This window comes from Procambarus clarkii, chromosome 5 (genome assembly GCF_040958095.1).
Source record: "Procambarus clarkii isolate CNS0578487 chromosome 5, FALCON_Pclarkii_2.0, whole genome shotgun sequence".
Lineage (NCBI taxonomy): Eukaryota > Metazoa > Arthropoda > Malacostraca > Decapoda > Cambaridae > Procambarus > Procambarus clarkii.
The window spans coordinates 36,037,100-36,062,099 of NC_091154.1; the positions used below are offsets into that span (position 1 = coordinate 36,037,100).

A 25,000-nucleotide genomic window follows, 5' to 3' on the forward strand; every position below is an offset into this window, starting at 1 on the left:
GGTGGGGGGGGGGATGATGGGGGTGTTGGTACTTGCCTAACAATGTCTATGGAGGAGGGAAGGTCTAGCTCATTATACCCTCTTCTACAAGCCTTGTTATACCTGTTGCTTTACAATTATACTATTCTGAGGCTCGAATTTTTTGTCGAATCTGGCCTTAAAGTTGTGTATGGAGGGGGTTTTCACAACTTCTTCTTTCATTGCATTCCACCTGTTGACTACCTGTTCTGGGTACGAGTATTTCCTTGCACCAGCTTTCACCAGTGTTCTATTTTCCTACTTTCTCTCAATTTGAAGAGGCTGCTCTTGTCCACCCTGCCTATTCCCCTCAGTATCTTGTAAGTTGTGATCATATCTCCACTTTTTCGTCTATTCTCTATGGTTGTGAAATATAGTTCCCATACTTTTTCGTCATACCTTAACTGTTGACCAGACCACACACTAGAAGGTGAAGGGACGACGACGTTTCGGTCCGTCCTGGACCATTCTCAAGTCGATGACTTGAGAATGGTCCAGGACGGACCGAAACGTCGTCGTCCCTTCACCTTCTAGAGTGTGGTCTGGTCAACATACTTTAGCCACGTTATTGTGACTCATCGCCTGCATACCTTAACTGTCTTAGCTCTAGCACCAGTCTTATTGCAAAATTGCGGATCTTACACATATATGGTTTTAGGCTTCACAAGGTGCGGATGCCATGCGATGTTTCATATTCCAGTATTGGTGTAACAAATGTTGTGTAATTGTCTTGAAGAAATACTGATTTAGGTTTCTAAACGCTGTTCTTATGTTTACCAGTGCCACATATGCTGCCGATTTTACCCTGTTTATGTGTGCCTCTTGGGTTAGTGTTGGAGATATATCCACTACCAAATCTTTCTTTCAGACTCCTGTTTTTACCTCCCCCCTTATTGTATTGATGCGTCTTCGTCTCCTTTCTCACTTTCCGTCTTCATTATATATATATTGCTTGTTGGGATTGAACTCCAGCAACCATTTGTTTTCCCACGACTGGAGTTTAAGTTCCTTTTGTAACTTCCTGCAGTCGTCCTCTGTTTTTACATTCCTCATCAGCTTTGCATCAGCTGCAAACTTTGATATGAATTGGCTCACTCCCTCGGGTCAACCCGCTCTCGCACTTTCTTACAGTCAATATTGACTTATTAAATAAGTGCATGTGACACACTAATTTATTGTGAATATTTTAGTTTACCTTGAAAAGCTTCATAGAAAACACCTGCCTTACCTAACCTTCTTAGTATGTTAAGATAAGCATCTTATTGCTTCGTAATTACAATTATTACTTAACCTATACCTATAATAGGGTTAAGTAATAATTGTCATTACGAAGCAATAAGATGCTTATCTTAACATACTTAGAAGGTTAGGTAAGGTCGGTGTTTTCTATGAAGCTTTTCAAGGTAAACTAAAATATTCACAATAAATTAGTATGTCACATATGCACGTATTTAATAAGTCAATATTGACTATACGAAAGTGCGAGAACGGGTTGCTCGGGTAGGTCGCTCACTTAAATTAAGAACAGAAACAGTGTTCTACAGTGACTACAATGTCATCCATTGTTTCTTACGACCTCTTCCAGCAACTCTGGTCTCCACGCAGGTTCCATTTTTAAGGCCTCCAGGATTTTTCTACGAGTTCCTCACATGCCTCCTTATCATTTTTGGTGAAAATTTCCCCTTTGTCTTATCAATCTGAGTACCTCCTGACTCGGGTGTATTAATTTATGGTTCTCGTTAGTGCCTTTCTATTGTCCTTTGTTCTTATTTCTCCGTGTTTTTTCCAGGCTTTTATTCTTTCTTAAGCATTGTCTGTTGAACCAGGGGTTTACTTGACGCTTCTCTTCCACCTCCTCATTGTGGGATTTGAACTGCTCCGTTGCATCGGCACATTTCCCAACAATGAATTCCGTCATCTCATATGATGTCCTCCCTTCCATTTCTCTCTCCCATTGGTTCCCTCGTCTGTACTCTCCCATCTTCATCAAGAGGTTTGTTTGTCTTACTCCTTCAGCCCCACTATGTACTTAAGCACGATAATGCAGTAGTCGCTAGCTCCTAGAAGCATCACACACTCCATTTTTCAACATCTGCCTCATTTTGGGATACCACCAGGTGGTGTTGCTGGTGGGTCCTCTCCTCTTACTCTTGTTGGTTCTGTAATGTGCTGCTTTAATAAATGTTCGTCCGTCATGTCTGCCAATTTTACTCCATGTCTCATCACCCTCGTCTGGGTCCTTATTTATCCAGGCTGTTTCCCCGTGGTTAAAATCCCTTAGTATTATAATTTTTGCTCTTGCTCCCCTTGCCACGATGACTGTTTTTTTTACCTTACCTTTAGTAAATTCTCGTTGTATTTGTTGTATCCTCCCTAGGTCTTCTATTGTTTGGTGGGGGACTGTAAATCACTGCTATCATTGTTTTCTTCTCTCTCACTGTTGCTATTTCTAGTATGTACTCTTGCTGGACTAGACTGAATTTGGACAGATTCATCCGATAATTTTACTTCTCCAAAGCGTGAGTGTGTAGCTGTAGCAAGAGGGCCTCACCACCTCTCCCTCTGTTCAACCACTGTCTTTCCTTATTACTTGATATCAAATTGGAATGATTGCATTTCCTATAACATTTGTCAGTTTCGTTTTCATTATAGCGACGTTCAGCCACTTTTTCCTGTAACTTAACCTCTTTAATTTTAATGCCATCTGCAGTGTACATGACTTTGTCGCTACTGGTCACAACAGGGCTGCGTCTGTTTTCCCTGAGGGGTAGTTGCTCACGAGGCTGCATTTCCAGTTGTGATAGGGGGAGGAGGGAAGGGGGGGTTGGTGATCTAGTGTCTCATGTCTGCGTGTTTGTATTGGTGCCGCATTAGGCTGGTCACCACCACTACCTCCCTCTCTAGTGCTCGTAGTTGCTTCATTAATGGAAGGAGTATGACCTCACAAACACTTTAAGGAGTATGACCTCACAAACACTTTAAGGAGTATGACCTCACAAACACTTTAAGGAGTATGACCTCACAAACACTGGAAGGAGTATGGTGCCACAAATATTCCTGACCAGCCTCACTGTAAACATAAACCTAAACAATATAAGGAATCAGAATGAATCACTTCTTCCGGCAACGTGTTTTGCTCGAGACAATGTGGAGGGAATTGGAGGCCGTACAGTGGGATCGAACCCGTGTCCCCCGAACAAGGATCACACAGATATTTACCGCTAGTTAAATGGAAAAGCATTTCACTTAGCTGGACTGAAATCGCTTTCCTGTAATATTAAATCCACGGTTATGTATTTAGTTTGAGTAAAGAATATACAGAGTAAATTTCCAATTAATCAGTGTTACACAAATGTCTTAGATAAGAATCCTTATCAAAAGCGTTTTGTAAATGTGTTCATATCACGTCTTCCGTCATGTTTTCTTCTTGCAAAAAACAAAGCAATGTTTTTGTAATCATCATTACCTCGTTTTGCACATTGACGGGGCACGGAGCCGCCAGCCTGGACAGGGGAGCACTGTAAAAAAGATGAGTAAGTATGTTGCAAATTAGCACTCGCCTGTTAACTCGTCGAGGTCCTCTGAGTGCCCAGACCAATGACAGGGCTTCCACAAGCACTCATCCCACAACAGTTTGCTAACTCCAGGCTAACTATTCGTTGATAGTTGAACAGAGGTGGTATTAAATAAATATCGTCTCGCACTGCCCGGGAATCGAACTCGGCTTTCGATGTGCAGTGTTCCTCATGAGTTGTCATAATGTAAATAAGTCGAACTCTCAGGCCAACCTCACAAATTTTGACGCTTTTGGTCGACAACGTAATTATTGAGATGCATTAAATAGGAGAACTGGTTTGGGGCGCTTCCTCCTCACACTGGCAAGTGTGAGGAAGAAGCCTCAGTCTCCTCACCAGCCTACAGCACCTCTCCTCACACCGGCATACAGTCTCCTCACCAACCTACAGCACCTCTCCTCACACCGGCATACAGTCTCTTCACGAACCTACAGCTCCTCTCCTCACACCGGCATACAGTCTCTTCACCAACCTACAGCACCTCTCCTCACACCGGCATACAGTCTCTTCACCAACCTACAGCTCCTCTCCTCACACCGGCATACAGTCTCTTCACCAACCTACAGCTCCTCTCCTCACACCGGCATACAGTCTCTTCACCAACCTACAGCACCTCTCCTCACACCGGCATACAGTCTCTTCACCAACCTACAGCTCCTCTCCTCACACCGGCATACAGTCTCTTCACCAACCTACAGCTCCTCTCCTCACACTGGCATACAGTCTCCTCACCAACCTACAGCACCTCTCCTCACACCGGCATACAGTCTCCTCACACCGGCATACAGTCTCCTCACCAACCTACAGCACCTCTCCTCACACCGGCATACAGTCTCTTCACCAACCTACAGCTCCTCTCCTCACACCGGCATACAGTCTCTTCACCAACCTACAGCACCTCTCCTCACACCGGCATACAGTCTCTTCACCAACCTACAGCTCCTCTCCTCACACCGGCATACAGTCTCTTCACCAACCTACAGCTCCTCTCCTCACACTGGCATACAGTCTCCTCACCAACCTACAGCACCTCTCCTCACACCGGCATACAGTCTCCTCACCAACCTACAGCTCCTCTCCTCACACTGGCATACAGTCTCTTCACCAACCTACAGCACCTCTCCTCACACCGGCATACAGTCTCCTCACCAACCTACAGCACCTCTCCACACACTGGCATACAGTCTCCTCACCAACCTACAGCACCTCTCCTCACACCGGCATACAGTCTCCTCACACCGGCATACAGTCTCCTCACCAACCTACAGCACCTCTCCTCACACCGGCATACAGTCTCCTCACACCGGCATACAGTCTCCTCACCAACCTACAGCACCTCTCCTCACACCGGCATACAGTCTCCTCACACCGGCATACAGTCTCCTCACCAACCTACAGCACCTCTCCTCACACCGGCATACAGTCTCCTCACACCGGCATACAGTCTCCTCACCAACCTACAGCACCTCTCCTCACACCGGCATACAGTCTCCTCACCAACCTACAGCTCCTCTCCTCACACCGGCATACAGTCTCCTCACCAACCTACAGCACCTCTCCTCACACCGGCATACAGTCTCCTCACCAACCTACAGCACCTCTCCTCACACCGGCATACAGTCTCCTTACCAGTCTGTCATTACCAATTTGTCTCAGCGTGACGGTAACGTCTCTCAACACTTTCACAAATTTGACGATTTACTTCCTCTTGCACGACACCTCGGCCCCCCGGTGTTTTTAGGTGAGGTCCGTTAACACGCTTCTTGGTCAGTTTCTTCCTCATTCTTTTCTTCCTCATCTACCTTTTCTTGCAGGAACAGCGGAAAGATCTTGGAAGCTATATTTTCTCGCTTTTCACAAACACTACCTAACTTCCCTCCCCCCCTGATCTCTCATCTACACGTTCCGTATCCTTTATCAAAACTTCGTATCTCTCTCATCTACACCCTTTCCTCTCTCCTTCCCTCCTCTGTCCCAGACCCCCCCCCCCACTTTTAATTACACCCTTTCATTCAGTCACATCCTGTGTGTTCCTTTTCCACAGCCTCTCTCACGTCTTCCTTCCCATATCTCCGTTAACATCCTTGTCCTGTCCTGTTTTCACCGCGCATGCTGTAAAATGTACCACCTAATACGGGTCTTTACAAAAAAAGGAAATATTAATTCCCTCGCCCTATAATTAGGGGGGTTTATAAGAGCCAGTTGCCCTAAGCCTTTACACTTTGTCATTTACCTGAGGGATAAAAAAGGTGGGAGGAATGTGAAGGTCCTGATGAGAGCATGGCGGAGTTAATTGCGGCTCCGTCACACTGTGTAATCGAAGCATTAAGTGGGTGTTTTTATCGCGTATCCGTGCATAGGGGGTGGGGTGGAAGGGGGGTGTTCCTGGGACTAGTAGTGTGGGGTGATGGGTGGGTGTTCCTGGGATGGGCGGGTGTTCCTGGGATGGGTGTACAGGGTGTGTATATGTGTGTGTGTGTGTGTGTGTGTGGGGGGGGGGGGGGGGCTGGAACCAGCCAGAGACTAGGAGTGCATTACAAACACAGATAATAGGTGACCTCTAGGACTATAATAAGATTATCTGCTGACAACGCTAACTACTCAGTCTCTCCATTCAGCTTGTCTCGCGCGAAATATTCATCCAAACTATACGGGTCAACCTAAATAAGTGTATCTGTACCCTTAACGGCCGGGTTTTGACTAGAACAGACTACAGTTCTTACGTAACTATTTCGTCAGTCTGTTGTGTGCAGTATACATGTATTGTGTGGCGTAGTTACACTGGTGTTGTTACAGGTGTTTGGGAGAGGAGGTGAGGTCAGGAGAAACTGAAGGTTCTCTATCTTGCCGGCTTGAGGCAGAAAGTTTGTGGATATTGCTCTGTGTCTCATAGAAAACGTACTTGGAGATTTAAGAGAAACAGTAGAAAGCTTAACCTAATCTGATTGCTATTGCTACTGTCATTATTGGTATTATTAATGCTTCTATTATTGCTATTTTTACTATTAACATTATATAAATTACTACTACTACTACTACTACTACTACTACTACTACTACTACTACTACTACTACTACTACTACTACTACTACTACTACTACTACTACTACTACTACTACTACTACTACTACTACTCCTTCGCTAAGAAGCTTATACTCTATTCCCCAACATAGACATATTTTGTTTACGTTCTGAAATTTAAATGAAGATTGACCTGAAGTATTGTATTTAATTATATTCTCAAAATATTATCCACCTTGTTTCTCGAGGATTTCCATTAAATATGCATTTACAATACTGTAAGTATAATTATACTAGTGGTTGATAACCGGAGTTGATCAATAACGTCTTTCTTACATATCAATGCCTCTTCTTCCACTGAGTTCCACGAGTTAAAGTTATTTGCCTGATCGTCTTATATCTCAACTAACCCTTATTGTCTAAATGTATAAACTTGTAGTGTATTAAATATTCGCGTCACGCCTGTTCTGAGTCTGAACATATAGAGAATACAAATTACGTCTTAAGTCTTTTCTTTTCAGTATGCCATTAATGGAGTTTCTCTTCTGAGGAAATCCAAATTGTCTTCATCTCAGATAAGATTACGTGCTGAAATTTTTACAGCATAATCGAGGTGCCGTTTGACCAACTCGTAAAAAGTGGAGAGAGAGAGTAGGAGGAAGGGATTTAGAGGGAAGGTAGGGTGTGATAGGAGAACGGGAGAAAGTGAAGGAATGGGTGGGAGGGAGGGAGGGTGGGAGGGAGGGGCAAGGAAAAGAGAGGTTATCTTGAGATCTTGAGATGATTTCGGGGCTTTAGTGTTCCCGCGGCCCGGTCCTCGACCAGGCCTCCACCCCCAGGAAGCAGCCCGTGACAGCTGACTAACTCCCAGGTACCTATTTACTGCTAGGTAACAGGGGCATTCAGGGTGAAAGAAACTTTGCCCATTTGTTTCTGCCTCGTACGGGAATCGAACCCGCGCCACAGAATTACGAGTCCTGCGCGCTATCCACCAGGCTACGAGGCCCCGAGGCCTACGAGGTAGAGGAAAGGACAAATTTGATGGAAACCAACAAGCACAAATTAGCATTGAAACCATCTCTACAAGATACCAGTTTAGAGACCTCGGTATTACAGATGTATAATTGCCATGTATATGTCAAATCTGTGCATATCAAACGTGACCGTGGCAGGTGTATAATTGCCAAGTATGTGTATATGTCAGGTGCGTAATATCAGATCAAAGCATGAAAGGTATATGACTTGTCAGGTGTGGAAATGGCAGGTGTGCAATCAAGACTGGTGCCTCAAAAGTGTCTGCCAGCACTTCTGAAAGTGTTGTCAGCACGCGGCGTGCCGATGGCCTCCCAGGAGAACACCTCCCACCAGGAGTCACACAAGTAAGACAATAATGAGAATGTGTTAAGCCAGTATGGCTAGGTAGCACTTGGAAGGGGTATGAGGACAAGGAGCTGGGGTGTGAGGACAAGGAGCTGGGATATGAGGACAAGGAGCTGGAGGGTGAGGGACAATGAGCTGGATGTATGAGGACAAGGACCTGGGGTATGAGGACAAGACGCTGGAGTATGAGAACAAGGAGCTGGAGTATGAGGACAAGTAGCTGGGGGCGTGATAACAGAGTAGAGGAACGGTGCCCAACCACCTTGACCATCAGGCCCTGCAGAAGTCAAGAGACCACACCCATTTGATCATCATAAAAACAATCACAGAAGACTCTGCTAGACTTAAGGCAGCACCACCCTTAAGCAGCAGTAAAAATCATAAGATCAACAAGGCACCTGGAACCTTCAAAGCCTTTCTCGTTTTCTTTCCCATTCTGGCGGTTTTTTTCCTCTCCCTTAAAAAAAACACCTGTTTTACCTAACCAGAAACGAGGCTGATGTTCATTAGTCCGGGAAACGTCAGTATTACTGTGGTTTTTAATTTAAATAATGCGTCGGAATCTTACTGGGCGCTAGCTGTAAATATGCGGTGCATTAAGTATTAGGAAATAATTGCATAGAAAGTGGCAATTATAAGGAGTGACTATTGTATTTGCTCCGGTGTTCCATTCATCATATTTGTATTAAAATAATTGTTATCTTCGCGTCACTTCGTGTTAATTCAGTGGAAGTTACTATGATAAATTAGTGTATATAATAATTTAAGATACCAAGGAAACTTCACGCGATTACTAATTTTGCTTCTGCCTCAGTATTGATCGTAAATTAGATGTTGTGAAGACTAACTTGTACTCCTCTTTTCGGCGTGTATACACTAAGAGTTTACTTTAAACCTGAACCATGTTCCTGACTATACTTGCTGGCTGGTCAGTAAACTGTTGTGGTGACCTTAATAACACCAAACCAATGAGCACTTACATCAAATGCAACAGTCTTATAACGATGATTATTTGAAAATAAGAACAAATTTCATTTATACCAGCAGGGTAAGTGGAGGAGGAGCAGGTGCGTGGGGAGACGGCTGAATGGGGCTTCTCTTCACTTATATACGTTACTTGTGCGCCCCGTTTTCCTTTAATTTGCCACTCCTAACCTAACCAGAAACTTACGAAGCCTAGCAACTCGCCAAACCAATCGAGTCCGATCCATAGAAAACGCAGTTATTTGCGAGTCGTTACATTTTATAGTAGGTCACATTTGTAACGTTAAGAACCCGACCAGTTAGTCGAGAGGACGGGCTGCTGCCAGTTCCGGCACGCCATGTTTTTGTTTTTTCTAGTATGGCAAGAGTCGAATTTGATCTTGCCTCTGATTCTATTACAACTTTGGGTGCCTTGTATGTTACCATTGGGCAGGTGAGCCATCTGGTGCAGAAAAGAGTAATGTTTGTTGCTATCTGCCGCGTGATGTAATATATACGAGGGGCTGCTGAGTTTAGGTCTAGAGCTGCCTATGTTTATGCCCTCTTGACTCCCAGACCTTGATCCCAAAGTAGGCTGGCTGTGAGGAAGATCAAGGCTGGCTGTGAGGAAGGTCAAGGCTGGCTGTGAGGAAGGTTAAGGCTGGCTGTGAGGAAGGTTAAGGCTGGCTGTGAGGAAGGTCAAGGCTGGCTGTGAGGAAGGTTGAGGCTGGCTGTGAGGAAGGTTAAGGCTGGCTGTGAGGAAGGTTAAGGCTGGCTGTGAGGAAGATCAAGGCTGGCTGTGAGGAAGATCAAGGCTGGCTGTGAGGAAGGTTAAGGCTGGCTGTGAGGAAGGTTAAGGCTGGCTGTGAGGAAGGTCAAGGCTGGCTGTGAGGAAGGTTGAGGCTGGCTGTGAGGAAGGTCAAGGCTGGCTGTGAGGAAGGTCAAGGCTGACTGTGAGGAAGGTCTAAGATGGCTGTGAGGAAGGTTAAGGCTGGCTGCGGGGGCTTATGGACTTATTTAAAATTGCATTTTAAATAAGTCCATTTAGACCTGCCGATATATAGATTTTTCTTGCTATTTTATCCATTCTCACATTCTTGAGAACAACCTCTTAATCCATCCCAAGGTCGCGAGTACAGACTACCGTTCACATGTATAACTAACCATCTTGAGAAGATTGTTTATCTTAAGACCACAGATAACACTCGACATCAACCTCCGTAGCCCCTCGAAGGTAGCCACATAAAGGTCCAGGTACTCCAAGTATACTAATAATCATATAATCAAATATGAAGCAGCCAGCAGTCGCCTCGAGGCCGACGGCCGCAGCCGACACAACTCGCAGCCAACTTGCTAATGGAATTTTGCAAAGTGCAAGAAAAGATAAGACTCGTGAAAAACGGAACAACAAAGTGCTGAGGGAAGCACGCCACGGGTGCTTGGAGGAAAATATAGAAGGGGGAAAAAAGGCTTGATTGGGAAATAAGGTTACTGGGCGAAGAGGAGCCTGGGGGATTACGTTTCACATGTTATTTTCCGGTATCTTAAGTAAATTGTTTTGTTAAATTAAAAACATTTCTAACAAAATACACACTATTTCCTGATGTTTAAGGAGCATTTTTAAGATACTTGTAAATATTTGCAAGATACTGTAAAGCATTTTCAAGATACTTTGAAGAATATTCAGATATCTTAAGAACAATTTTGATCTCTTGGGAATTAATAAAGGCAGCAATATCGGTAGGAGGCGTGGCAGGTTGGTGGGGCGTGGGGGGGGGGGGGGGGCTGGTGGCTGAGTGGACAGCGCTTTAGACTCGTGGACCTAGGGACCGGGGTTCGATCCCCCGGCACCGGCGGAAAAACAGATGGGCAGAGTTTCTGTCACCCTGATGCCCATATTACCTAGAAGTAAATAGGTACCTGGGAGTTAGTCAACTGTCACGGGCTGCTTCCTGCGGTGTGTGTGAGTGTGTGGGGTATGGAAAAAAAATAGTAGTAGTAGAAACAGTTGATTGACAGTTGAGAGGCCCGCCGAAAGAGCAGAGCACAACCCCCGCAAGCACAACTAGGTGAATGCACACACACACACACACACACACACACACACACACACACACACACACACACACACACACACACACACACACACACACACACACACACACACACACACACACACACACACACACACACACACACACACACACACACACACACACACACACACACACACACACACACACACACACACACACACACACACACACACACACACACACACACACACACACACACACACACACACACACACACACACACACACACACACACACACACACACACACACACACACACACACACACACACACACACACACACACACACACACACACACACACACACACACACACACACACACACACACACACACACACACACACACACACACACACACACACACACACACACATTTTAGGCTTGTATCGAGGTCCCCAAGGTGGAACTACTGACCCTCCCCAGGATGCAACCCCACAATAGTTGCCTAACTCCCGGGTACCTATTTACTGCTAGGTGAACAGGCCCATTATGTGGAAGGAGACGTGCAAAACTATTTGTCCCGCTCGGGAATCGAACCCGAAATCCCCGATTGTGATTTGAGAACGAAGCCAACTAAACTACGAGACCCCTGCCTACTACCTAAGCTTGTTAATAATAAAAACGCCTTTTGCCCCTGGCGCATTTTTTTTTTTAACTGTCTTTTAAATCATCATAACTGCACAATATGCGCATTCCTGTATGCGCATTCTCGTTTATTTCGTGAAACACACCACTATAACAAAATGTCACAGTGAAAAACCTACTTACCGTGTGTAGCTTCCGGGGATGAACCACCTCGCGGCCCGGTCTCCGACCAGGCCTTCCTTAGCGAAGGAAAGTCTGAGACTTTTCTCTACAGTCTGCAGATGAGATAAGTAACGCAGGCGGTGGGCTGGTGGCGGTGTTGTGGGGGAGATAACGACAAGTTGTGGGAAGGAGAGAGATAACAAGGAAGGTGTGTGGGTGGGTCAATGTGTGTGTGTGTGTGTGTGTGTGTGTGTGTGTGTGTGTGTGTGTGTGTGTGTGTGTGTGTGTGTGTGTGTGTGTGTATTCATTTGACATTCATTGTTGTGCCTGCAGGATTGAGCTTCAGCCTTTGAACCACTCCTTCCCACACGTCGTTGTCTAATGTAATGACTCCCGACCCAAATCTGTGATATATCTGTAGTTGGCCCCTTCTACTCTCACACTAAATAAGTACGTTCTCCCATCACTGCTGCTCATCTGTGTCTCCAACTTCCACTCATTCTATATTATTCCACTGCCGTTCACTGCGAACATTTCCTTCTTTTACACCTTGACTATTCGCCAGGCGCTGCAGTTGAACAAATGGCGACTGGTCAAATAGAGCTTGACGTGGATTATTCAACTTGAACTAGATCAAAGAGATGGTTTTTTCAGAAGCAAATAACATGCAGCCTAATTCCTGCCTTTATATCATGTGTCAATTTTCATTCTTCTACTTTTATTTTGTTTCTCTCTCTCCGCATTTGGGAATATTGTCATCGCTCTTTCCTTTGTGACAATTTAAACTACTGCACTGTAATTGGTTGAATCACAATTTGCAATCAGCCACGCTCACTTGCAACATGAAATCCTGTATTTAAAACACAGCTTTGTATTTCTGGGTGATTAAATCCTTCTGAAATGTTCTTAGTTTTGAAAGCACTTTTTGCTCAGTAGGCCTATACAATTTGCTAGGCCTACCGACCTGAGTAGATTATAATGATAGTTTTAATGTCAGTTTAACATGAATCATGGTGACTGTCAACTTACCGCTTAATTATAGGAGTGTTTAAAGCGACTACAGACTGAGAATAACAACTGGCCTTTTATGCCTTTATGTGCGTGTGTGTGTGTGTGTGTGTGTGTGTGTGTGTGTGTGTGTGTGTGTCTGTGTGTGTGTGTGTGTGTGTGTGTGTGTGTGTGTGTGTGTGTGTGTGTGTGTTCTTATAGACTGTGGGTTGGTTGGTGTTGTCGTCGTCGATCCTTCTCTATGGACAACCCAACCCACAACTCGGCAGAGTGCTTATACTAGGAGATCACCCTTGGCGCTTCTGGCTCTTGGAGAGGGGCTCAACGTCACACGTTTAGGGGATGCGGCTCCAACACTTAGCCTCGTTGTCACGTGCACACACCCACTCGAGCCGCTGTGACTCCCCACTCTCTCCTTATGAGATATGGTCTCCTCAATCCCCTATGACTTACTAGTATTACCCCTTACCCTGTCCACAGCAGTGGTTCTTGGTTCTTTCTCTTTCTCTCTCCTTCTTCACTACTTCCTGGGAAGCCTCACTAGGACAAGGGCAAACACCAGCAAATTGTGACACATTTACTGGACAAAGCACATACACGATACATACACACATATAATAATAATGAATCCTATACTCTATAATATCACAATCAGGTTGCACTCCAACACCTTCAGAACTCTATTATCAGCTTATCAAGTGGTATCCTATCTCCTGGTTCACCACCTGATACTATTAACCTCCTCAAGTTGGTCAAGCCTACATACACTGTTGCACTATCAGCATGATAATGTATATATAGCAAACCAGCATTTGAATGCAATAACATATATCAGTATAAATGTTCATTGATACACAACAATGGTTAATCGATCACTGTCAGTCCTCGAGCACATATATCTGTAGGTAATCAAGCCTACGACTGCAACTCTAAGCTTCAGAATAAATCACTCCTTGACATAAGAATGCAAACAGTCACTCACCTCTCACTGCGTCTTGCACGCTAATGACAACCAAACACTATCAACTCCCTACTAGTAATCCACCAGAACTTCCCCTTCCACCTCTGGAAGTTCACTACCCCAATATCCTTAGGTTCTTCCGGGCTTCACTACCAGGATCCTCTGCAGCTCCTCCAGGCTGCTATCATGAAGTTTCCTTGAGCAACTACGGTGCTTCACCCTTCTGCTAGGGTCCTCCACAGCTCTCTTGGCTGCTACACCATGAAGTTTCCCCGAGCAAGTATGGTGCTTCTCCACCTCTACAGAAGCACGTGACACCTCTTCACTGCTGCTTCTCCTCACAGCTCGAGGTCCTCTGCTCCACTACCTTGGGGTCTCATCAGCTACATCATCTGCTGGCTTCGAAGTTCTCAGCAACTTCTTCCCCAAAGAACAAACCTGCAACCCATCAACACTCCAATAAAATGTTCCCCTTTAACACATAAACAAAAATAACCACACAATATGCTTGCCTCAAACCTCTATCTGTTCTCTACATACAGTGAGAGTGGACTCCCCCGTTTTGGGCGGGTCCATACTCCACCTCGCCTGGCGGCGGTCCTCACTCGCTGGGAGGGTCTTCCTCCATCCGGAGCCAGGCTCCCTCAGTCGTCCGCCAGCGCTCAGAGGGGGCGGACGTCGCTCCGTGTTCCTCCCTCTCCACTCTCTTATTTCAGGCTTTCTGCCTTATTAAAACATGTCTAACTTATAAATAAACATTGCTACTGTCGCTGGGCACACGACCAACTACAAGTGATCACTATGAACTGGCGTATATCGTGCTTACCACAGATTAATTGGTCGAGGGCGCTTTCCCTCTGACGGCGTCTGGTCAGGGCGCTCCCACGGCCCACAATAATGCTTCTGGGCGATTTAATATCTGCTCGTCGACCAGGACTTGAGACCACAACGTTCCCAGCTCGATTCCACAGCTGGTACGTCCGCACACTTCTCTTCTCTTCGAGATATATCACTAGGGGTTCCCTTCTGGCGGGAGCTCAAACGGAGCGCGGCTTCCCCCTGCGATGTCTGGCACTCAAGTGAGGTCAAGGTCCTCCGGAAGCGAGCCTCACGCCTCCAGCAAAATGTCCACATCTCCTAGCCCGTCATTTATCTATTTTCTTCTGCATTGCCCATAATCTCAAACTGTTACACATATCCAACCAACTATTTTACATCTGCGTTATCACCTCAATACTTGCTAGACCTTCTAGTTAGGTCAGGCTTGCTGAATAACTCTCAAGAAGGGAGACTCGTTTCTCCTGCAGGCTGAGATCATAACACTCCCCTCCCCTTATTTTTGAGAGTTATTCCAGTGGCAAAGCTCGGGATAATACATCCGCCACCACACTGTCTCGTTCTTCAACCAATATACTCTCTTAGGAGTCTACAATTAATTCGTTGCACCTTGCAACATCTGGCTCACAACTCTCCAGAAACACGATCTTCTCATAAACGATTTGACTTCTCTGGCACCTCTTGGCTAGGCTGTCCTCCTTGGACGCCTGCACTCCATCGGTCCACTCTACTTATTGTCTCCACCCTCCGTTTCCTCGTCTTCTTCTCTTCACATCCAGAGTCAGACATCTACTGTCTGTACCTCCTCTGTCGTCTTCATACTTCCATCTACTGCCATTATACTTCCGCCTCCTGTCATCATACTTCACTCCCTCGTCTTCACCGACGATTCTCCCTTTCGTCTCCTCATTTATCCAAGACATCGTCCTGTTTGACTTCCATCGAGTCCTCGGCTTTCTTCTATTCATCCATGCTTGTATCATCATCCTCTTCCCACACTTTTCACCTCTATACCACTCCATTTCTTCTCCTTCAACTCTTCTTCTTTCCCTAAAAGTTTCTTCGGGCACTGTATTACATCCAACAGCACTCGACCGTACATGTCGCTTTACCTCTCTTAGAGTGCTCGTAAGCATCTCTCCACACATACTGTCTCTTCTCCTCTCATTTTCTCGACTATCACTCTTCTTCATTATTTCTCCTCCACGTTGTCTGTGAAACATGCCAACTCTTGACATCTCAAACAACTTAACTCCACTATCCCTATGCCTCTGTGCTCGTGGACCACTTGACGCTCTATTTCCGTCCTCAGTATGTCCACATCTTTCCTCATTCCTACTCAGCACAGTTGCATTCACCTTCCGACCCTTAATTTCAGCAGTCTGGGCTCTACTCAGGTCCGCTCTCTTCACAGTATTCTTCTTCGGCTGGGTCATCCTCACTTTTGACCTCACCGAGACTTCATTTTTCTGGGCTGGACCTTCATCAAACAGCCACGCTATATCTACGTCGATATCTTCTACCGGTTTAATCGACACTGTCTCATCTTCTCCAGTGTCTTCCTCGTCGGCCACCTCTGCCTTCATCACTACCGAGACAGGGTTTTCAATGGCTTGGCGGTCTCCTGACTCATCTCCTCGGATGTCAGTCAGGTTCACACTCTCAGGTGTCCCACCCGTGCCGTGGTCTTCTGGGCACTCCTCTGGCACAGTCTCCGCTACGACTCTCGGCAACACCTTTGTCCCGCACAAGTCATTCCCCAGGATCACCTGGACTCCTGGAACAGGTATGTCGGGGCACACTCCCAACATCACCTCCGCCGACACATATTCCGACCTTAGCTGGACAGTACATACGGGCATGTCACTCTCAGACAATAACCCATATACTTTCACCTTCCCACTGCCAGCTAACCGTCGACCATCCCCAATCAGGCTTCTCGCAATCAAGCTCTGATTAGCTCCGGTATCTCTTAAGATACCAACTTCTACCTCAGGTTGGCCTCCTACACTGATCCAACCTTTGCTCATGAATGGCCTATACCTCTCGTTCACTAAGTTCGCTCTCTGTGGTTTGTCTCGGAACACATTAGTATATTTACTTCGGGGGTCACACATGGCCAGGGTCACAACTCTCTTGCCCTGCCGACAATCTCGCATCACGTGACCCAATCCGTTACAATTGTAACATCTCATCTGGGAAAAGTCTCTTCTATATGTACCAGAGTAGCTCTGACTCTGCCCACTCGTATTGGACTTCCTCGGGCCAGACGTACTACTCGTACTCTGTGGAGCTTTACTGGACTCTTGATTCCCTGGATAACGATTAGTTTCTCGTTTGGCTCCTCCATCCTCACTTTCAGACGAAGTGCGCGACCTACTCTTCTGAGTTTTAGGGTACTTACTTTTATCTGCCCATTTATCAAAATTTTTCTCATCCCATACTCTTCTGGGTCTTTCATAATTTCTTCCTCCCCAGACTCCACTGGATCTGCCATTGCTGCGTCTCGCCTCGCTTCTCACTCTGTTCTCCCTTAAGCTCTTGTACGCTTCAGTAATCATATCCGCCCTATCTGCAGCATCTTTCACCTCCATTATCCCTGCTTCTTGGATCTTGAACTTTGTTTCGGGATGCATCATCTCCAAGAACTTCTCCATGACCATCAGTTGCTTCAGGTCAGCGTAAGATCCAACTCCAGCAGCCTCAATCCACTTCTGGAATCGTCTTTCCAGATCTCTTGCTGTCTCAGCAAATGTACATGCTCCAACTTTGATCATCTCTCTGAAGCGCTTCCTATAAGCTTCTGGGGTTAACTGAAACGAGCGCAATATGCTGCTCTTTACTGTGGCATAATCCTGGCACTCTTCCAGTGACAATTGGGTGTACGCCTCCCTGGCTGCACCGGTCAATCTTAACTGGACCAGCTGGGCCCATTCCTCCTGTGGCCACTCCTTGATACTGGCTACTTTCTCAAAATGCTCGAAGAAGCTCTCTGCCTCTTCGGGCACAAACAAGGGAATGTCCTTCTCCCTAACCCTAACATCTGGTGGGTGTGATACCTGGGTGGTGCTCTCTGGCAACCCATGTTCAATCCTTTGTTCAGCCAAGGTTCTATTCGCTTCTATCTGCATTTGTTTTGTTCTCTCTTTTTCTTTTTCGACCTGGGCTTTTTCTTTTTCGACCTCTAGTCTTGCTTTCTCTTTTTCTTTCTCTTGTTCCAACTCCAGTTCTCTTACTCTGGTTTTCTCTTTTTCTACTTCCAGTCTGGTTTTCTCTTTTTCTACTTCCAGCCTGGTTTTCTCTTTTTCCTTCTCGGCTTCATTTTTCATCTGGAGTTCTAATTTCATCTTTTCCAGCTGGAACTGTCTCTCCTCACGCTGTTGTTGGATCTGGAGCTCTAACTGGAATCTCTCCAAGCTCCTATTTCGGCTACTCCTACTACTGCGGCTACTCTTGCTGCTCCTACTCGATCCCTGGGATCTCACTTCATCCTGCCCATCATCCTCCTTTCCACTTTCAGCTCCTTTTTGGGCTCCTTGCTCTGCCGCTTCACTTCTGGCTCTCAACTGCCTCAGGATCTCATCCTTCATCCCAGTTACTTTAGATGCTTTCAACCTAATGCCACATTTTTCTGCTATTTGTTTCAATTGATCCCTCGTGCAACCTTCTAAATCCTCAGGCTTGCCTGACTCCACAAACGCTTGCACCTTATCCATCTTTGTCCTGTGAGTCTTCCCAAGAGAGAGAGTATACACCTGCGGTCACACAGTTTATCTCAGCAGGGGTGTACAAATCCACTCTTGGACAGGGTGTGGGTGTGTCAGTTCACTCTCCCGGACACAGGCCCCCAATTTCTTATAGACTGTGGGTTGGTTGGTGTTGTCGTCGTCGATCCTTCTCTATGGACAACCCAACCCACAACTCGGCAGAGTGCTTATACTAGGAGATCACCCTTGGCGCTTCTGGCTCTTGGAGAGGGGCTCAACGTCACACGTTTAGGGGATGCGGCTCCAACACTTAGCCTCGTTGTCACGTGCACACACCCACTCGAGCCGCTGTGACTCCCCACTCTCTCCTTATGAGATATGGTCTCCTCAATCCCCTATGACTTACTAGTATTACCCCTTACCCTGTCCACAGCAGTGGTTCTTGGTTCTTTCTCTTTCTCTCTCCTTCTTCACTACTTCCTGGGAAGCCTCACTAGGACAAGGGCAAACACCAGCAAATTGTGACACATTTACTGGACAAAGCACATACACGATACATACACACATATAATAATAATGAATCCTATACTCTATAATATCACAATCAGGTTGCACTCCAACACCTTCAGAACTCTATTATCAGCTTATCAAGTGGTATCCTATCTCCTGGTTCACCACCTGATACTATTAACCTCCTCAAGTTGGTCAAGCCTACATACACTGTTGCACTATCAGCATGATAATGTATATATAGCAAACCAGCATTTGAATGCAATAACATATATCAGTATAAATGTTCATTGATACACAACAATGGTTAATCGATCACTGTCAGTCCTCGAGCACATATATCTGTAGGTAATCAAGCCTACGACTGCAACTCTAAGCTTCAGAATAAATCACTCCTTGACATAAGAATGCAAACAGTCACTCACCTCTCACTGCGTCTTGCACGCTAATGACAACCAAACACTATCAACTCCCTACTAGTAATCCACCAGAACTTCCCCTTCCACCTCTGGAAGTTCACTACCCCAATATCCTTAGGTTCTTCCGGGCTTCACTACCAGGATCCTCTGCAGCTCCTCCAGGCTGCTATCATGAAGTTTCCTTGAGCAACTACGGTGCTTCACCCTTCTGCTAGGGTCCTCCACAGCTCTCTTGGCTGCTACACCATGAAGTTTCCCCGAGCAAGTATGGTGCTTCTCCACCTCTACAGAAGCACGTGACACCTCTTCACTGCTGCTTCTCCTCACAGCTCGAGGTCCTCTGCTCCACTACCTTGGGGTCTCATCAGCTACATCATCTGCTGGCTTCGAAGTTCTCAGCAACTTCTTCCCCAAAGAACAAACCTGCAACCCATCAACACTCCAATAAAATGTTCCCCTTTAACACATAAACAAAAATAACCACACAATATGCTTGCCTCAAACCTCTATCTGTTCTCTACATACAGTGAGAGTGGACTCCCCCGTTTTGGGCGGGTCCATACTCCACCTCGCCTGGCGGCGGTCCTCACTCGCTGGGAGAGTCTTCCTCCATCCGGAGCCAGGCTCCCTCAGTCGTCCGCCAGCGCTCAGAGGGGGCGGACGTCGCTCCGTGTTCCTCCCTCTCCACTCTCTTATTTCAGGCTTTCTGCCTTATTAAAACATGTCTAACTTATAAATAAACATTGCTACTGTCGCTGGGCACACGACCAACTACAAGTGATCACTATGAACTGGCGTATATCGTGCTTACCACAGATTAATTGGTCGAGGGCGCTTTCCCTCTGACGGCGTCTGGTCAGGGCGCTCCCACGGCCCACAATAATGCTTCTGGGCGATTTAATATCTGCTCGTCGACCAGGACTTGAGACCACAACGTTCCCAGCTTGATTCCACAGCTGGTACGTCCGCACACTTCTCTTCTCTTCGAGATATATCACTAGGGGTTCCCTTCTGGCGGGAGCTCAAACGGAGCGCGGCTTCCCCCTGCGATGTCTGGCACTCAAGTGAGGTCAAGGTCCTCCGGAAGCGAGCCTCACGCCTCCAGCAAAATGTCCACATCTCCTAGCCCGTCATTTATCTATTTTCTTCTGCATTGCCCATAATCTCAAACTGTTACACATATCCAACCAACTATTTTACATCTGCGTTATCACCTCAATACTTGCTAGACCTTCTAGTTAGGTCAGGCTTGCTGAATAACTCTCAAGAAGGGAGACTCGTTTCTCCTGCAGGCTGAGATCATAACAGTGTCTACCCTTCAAGTATAATAATTTTAATATTTTTGTCTTTAACTTTCTATTACATATTTATTCCCATTTCCCTCTCAACCATCCCTCTCTTATCTATCCAATTATTCAAATATCCAATCATCCTTCCATTTATGCTTTCATCTCTTTTCCTGGCATCTATTCTTCCATCCATTCATCTGTCCTTCCTTTAGTTAATCCTTCAAATAGGAACCTGATGAGGCAAGTCTGTCTAGAACAACACTTTATTAAATTGATTAGACTAACAAGAACAGTAAATAATTAAATAAACTATTTTCTGGGTTTTGGGAGTTGAGTCAATGATAAAATAGTGTGTGGCTGCACTGTGCCGAAGTATTACTCTGTGATAATGTTGAGCTGATGGTATATATTTTGTTCTGAGTGGAGGGAATATTTTGAGTATTTCTCCTCGGGTATTGTACGTCTGATAACATACTACTTGTGAGGGAGGAAATGTATATTTTTACCTCTCAGAATGTTTGGTAATGTGTTTATTTGTGATGTGTGTCTATGTATATATTAACACGTTGTACTGAATGGGGTGAGAATAGCTTGAGCTACCTCATCCCTTTGTGTGTATTTTACCTCAATAAACTTATTTCAATTTCAATTTCAATTTCCTCGGTTATAACCATTTATTCTTTGTATATTTTAGCTACAAAGATTTGCTTTGTAAATTTCTGTAATCTCCGTTATAGAGAGATAACTAATATTTTTTGGTTGGGAAGCCAAACTAGAAAAAAATATTTTATTTGTGCAAATTTAACTTTTCTCATAATTTTTGGTAAATACAAAAACTACATGCTTCATTCTTAACCTAATTTCATACATATAATTACAAATAATTCACCTCCTCAAGGAAATACTAACCTTTAATAGTATTCAATTAAATATTTGTATATAGTGTGTTGATGCTTTGTACATTTATAACACAGCATTTATACCTTATGTGAGGGGGGGAGTAGGGAGACGTGCCCACCACTACACTATAGTGCGTTTAATGAATAGTTTTCACTAAATTAGCTCAGATTTCGTGTGCCCGAGTCAGTTCAATACGAATCAACTCACCAGACATCGAATTCTCCGAACATGTAAATAAATTGTAAATAAATAAATTGTAAATGTAAATAAATTGGGAAAGTCTATCAATGTTTTACAATTTTAACTCGAATAACTGTTCGAATGAATTGACAAACTACAGAAGTTAAGCTCATTAGTCAATTATTGCTGGGAAACACAATTGTTTTCCTTTGAATTAAGTCATTGTGACATTTGGAGGTGTTTGTTCTGTGAATGTTTCAAGTGACTAATTGCAAATGTGTAGTCAAAAGGCCTTACTGAAAAATTATTTGTCTCTGTTTAATATTCTTGGAGGTGATTGGCTATAGGAACTCTTTTTTCCCTTACTCATCTAGTTATTCTTTCACTCAACCACCTACTAACCAATTCATCAACCTCCCTCACTCTATTCACCTACTCGATATTTCATAACGCACACGTTGTTTTAAGCATTGGATATAACATTACTGAAGCCAACGAGTCATAAACACATATCCACAGCTAAAAGGAAGACTGAAATGAGTAACACTAGGGACCCACGCCTTAATATCTATTGAGGAAAAAAAAACCACTCACCTCATTTTCCTCACTCACCTACTAATCTGAAACACCTTCTATCCCTTCCTACAAGCCACCCGTCCATCTATAGACAGCAACCCGGAAAATCTCTTCGTGAAAAGCCATCCAGAGCAGCACCAACGCTGGAGGAGTGCGGCCCGCCGGACAGGGCGGCTGTTCCGCGTTGATGGAGGACACGGCCTCTCAGGAGGAATAATGATGGAGGAGGGAGCTACTGCTGGGAGTATTAAGGATGATATTTGCCGGAGTATCTTAGTATTCTCTCTCTCTCTCTCTCTCTCTCTCTCTCTCTCTCTCTCTCTCTCTCTCTCTCTCTCTCTCTCTCTCTTTCTCTCTCTCTCTCTCTCTCTCTCTCTCTCTCTCTCTCTCTCTCTCTCTCTCTCTCTCTCTCTCTCTCTCTCTCTCTCTCTCTCTCTCTCTCTCTCTCTCTCTCTCTCTCTCTCTCTCTCTCTCTCTCTCTCTCTCTCTCTCTCTCTGTCTGACTCTCTGATTCTCTCTGTCTGTCTGTCTCTCTCTCCCTCTCTCCCCTCTCTCTCTCTCTCTCGCTCTCTCTCTCTCTCTCTCTCTCTCTCTCTCTCTCTCTCTCTCTCTCTCTCTCTCTCTCTCTCTCTCTCTCTCTCTCTCTCTCTCTTTCTCTCTCTCTCTCTCTCTCTCTCTCTCTCTCTCTCTCTCTCTCTCTCTCTCTCTCTCTCTCTCTCTCTCTCTCTCTCTCTCTCTCTCTCTCTCTCTCTCTCTCTCTCTCTCTCTCTCTCTCTCTCTCTCTCTCTCTCATCTGAATTAGCTGGCATATGCTAATTAGCCAAACACCAGTTGGGATATCCCACTTAGCAAGAAACCAATTGGGATAACAAAAAATAATCATTTGCGTCAGTCCACTCGGCAAGGAACCGGTTGTGATCGCACACTTATAAATGCCGGCTTAGTCCTTTGGTAAGTTGGTGCATATTGTATACATATCTTACGGTCTAATAAATGTGGACTACACATGAACATTGCCCCTGAGAAGTGACCCGGAGCAACTTTTCATTTATCCGAATAATTATTAAAGATTCAGCCTGGGGCCTGATTTACGAAGTTACGCAAGTACTTACGATCGTGTACATCTTTCCTCGATCTTTGACAGCTTTGGTTACATTTATTAAACAGTTTACAAGCATCAAAACTTCCCAATCAACTGTTGTTATTGTTATAAGCAGCCTTCCTGGTTCTTCGGAGCTCATTAACTGTTTAATAATTGTAAACAAAGCCGCCAAAGATTGAGAAAAGATGGACAGGTTCGTATATGCTTGCGTAACTCCTTCGTGAATCTGGCAAAATGGAGGAAGCTCACTGTATGTATTCCTTAATAATAAACAGTGAAGAAGGATCGAATTTTAGCTCTCTGTGTGCAGAGAATAAGCCACTATATCGGGGATGAAAACAACTAAGCCAACCCCACATATGTGACATGAAAAGGGCATTTTTAGGTACGTCCTGGACCGACTTGATAACGATCCTGGAAGGACCGAAACTACACATATGACACTCATGTCACATGTGTAGGCTTGAGTATTTGTAACTGTTTATTAGTAAGATTAACGTTTTTCCTTCAGGCTCCCATTCAAGTGTAAAACTGATACGGTAGTCTATGTGTTCAATGTTGTTAAAGATTCGCTACCTGGAACAAAGTTCCAAGTAGCACGGGCTATGGTGAGCCCGCAGGATATGTGTTTAAACTCTCAAGGAAATTTAGAGAATGGATCTTTATTGTCTTTCCACGACGGTGTCGTATAGTGCCTCTCTGATGGCGTCGTTGTATAGTGCCTCTCTGATGGGGTCGTTGTATAGTGCCTCTCTGATGGCGTCGTTGTATAGTGCCACACTGATGGCGTCGTTGTATAGTGCCTCTCTGATGGCGTCGTTGTATAGTGCCTCTCTGATGGCGTCGTTGTATAGTGCCACACTGATGGCGTCGTTGTATAGTGCCTCTCTGATGGCGTCGTTGTATAGTGCCTCTCTGATGGGGTCGGTGTATAGTGCCACACTGATGGCGTCGTTGTATAGTGCCACACTGATGGCGTCGTTGTATAGTGCCTCTCTGATGGCGTCGTTGTATAGTGCCTCTCTGATGGCGTCGTTGTATAGTGCCTCTCTGATGGCGTCGTTGTATAGTGCCTCTCTGATGGCGTCGTTGTATAGTGCCACACTGATGGCGTCGTTGTATAGTGCCTCTCTGATGGCGTCGTTGTATAGTGCCTGACAGACGCTGTCGTTGTCAGACAATATATATATATATATATATATATATATATATATATATATATATATATATATATATATATATATATATATATGAACATTTTATACCTGAACTCTGGTGCGGGATCCAGAGGGAAGTCTCGTGGAACAATATGTAAGCTATATTACTTTGTTTATATAAACAGCTGTGAGTTGAGGTGAGTAATGAGGTTCTCCTGGTAGGGGGGGCGGGGTCGTAAACATTGGTGTCATCAGCTGATAGCGAGACTGCCTTGTAAACACGAGCTGGTAAGATCATTAATATTATATTAGGGGAAAGTATTGGCTTCGAAATAGGCTCTTAAAATACTCCATAAGAAGCCATGTCATAGTTCACTTAACGGTACATTAGGGGATAACATATTTGTGCCATGGTTCAAAAGTCAATTTAAGAAAGTGCGTGACGAATTTTGTGCATTAACCGCTGTAGATTTATATGGCGAATGGTGTCGTGTGTGTGTGTGTGTGTGTGTGTGAGTGTGTGTGTGAGTGTGTGTGTGTCCTCGAACGTGT

General features: G+C 45.1%; 1 protein-coding gene across 2 annotated transcripts in view; it reads left to right on the forward strand.

Annotated features, from left to right (window-relative positions):
• The window catches only part of LOC123766047 (uncharacterized), a 293,391-nt gene that overhangs the window by 11,334 nt on the left and 257,057 nt on the right, over positions 1-25,000 (forward strand). The gene's annotated exons all lie outside the window — the stretch shown is intronic.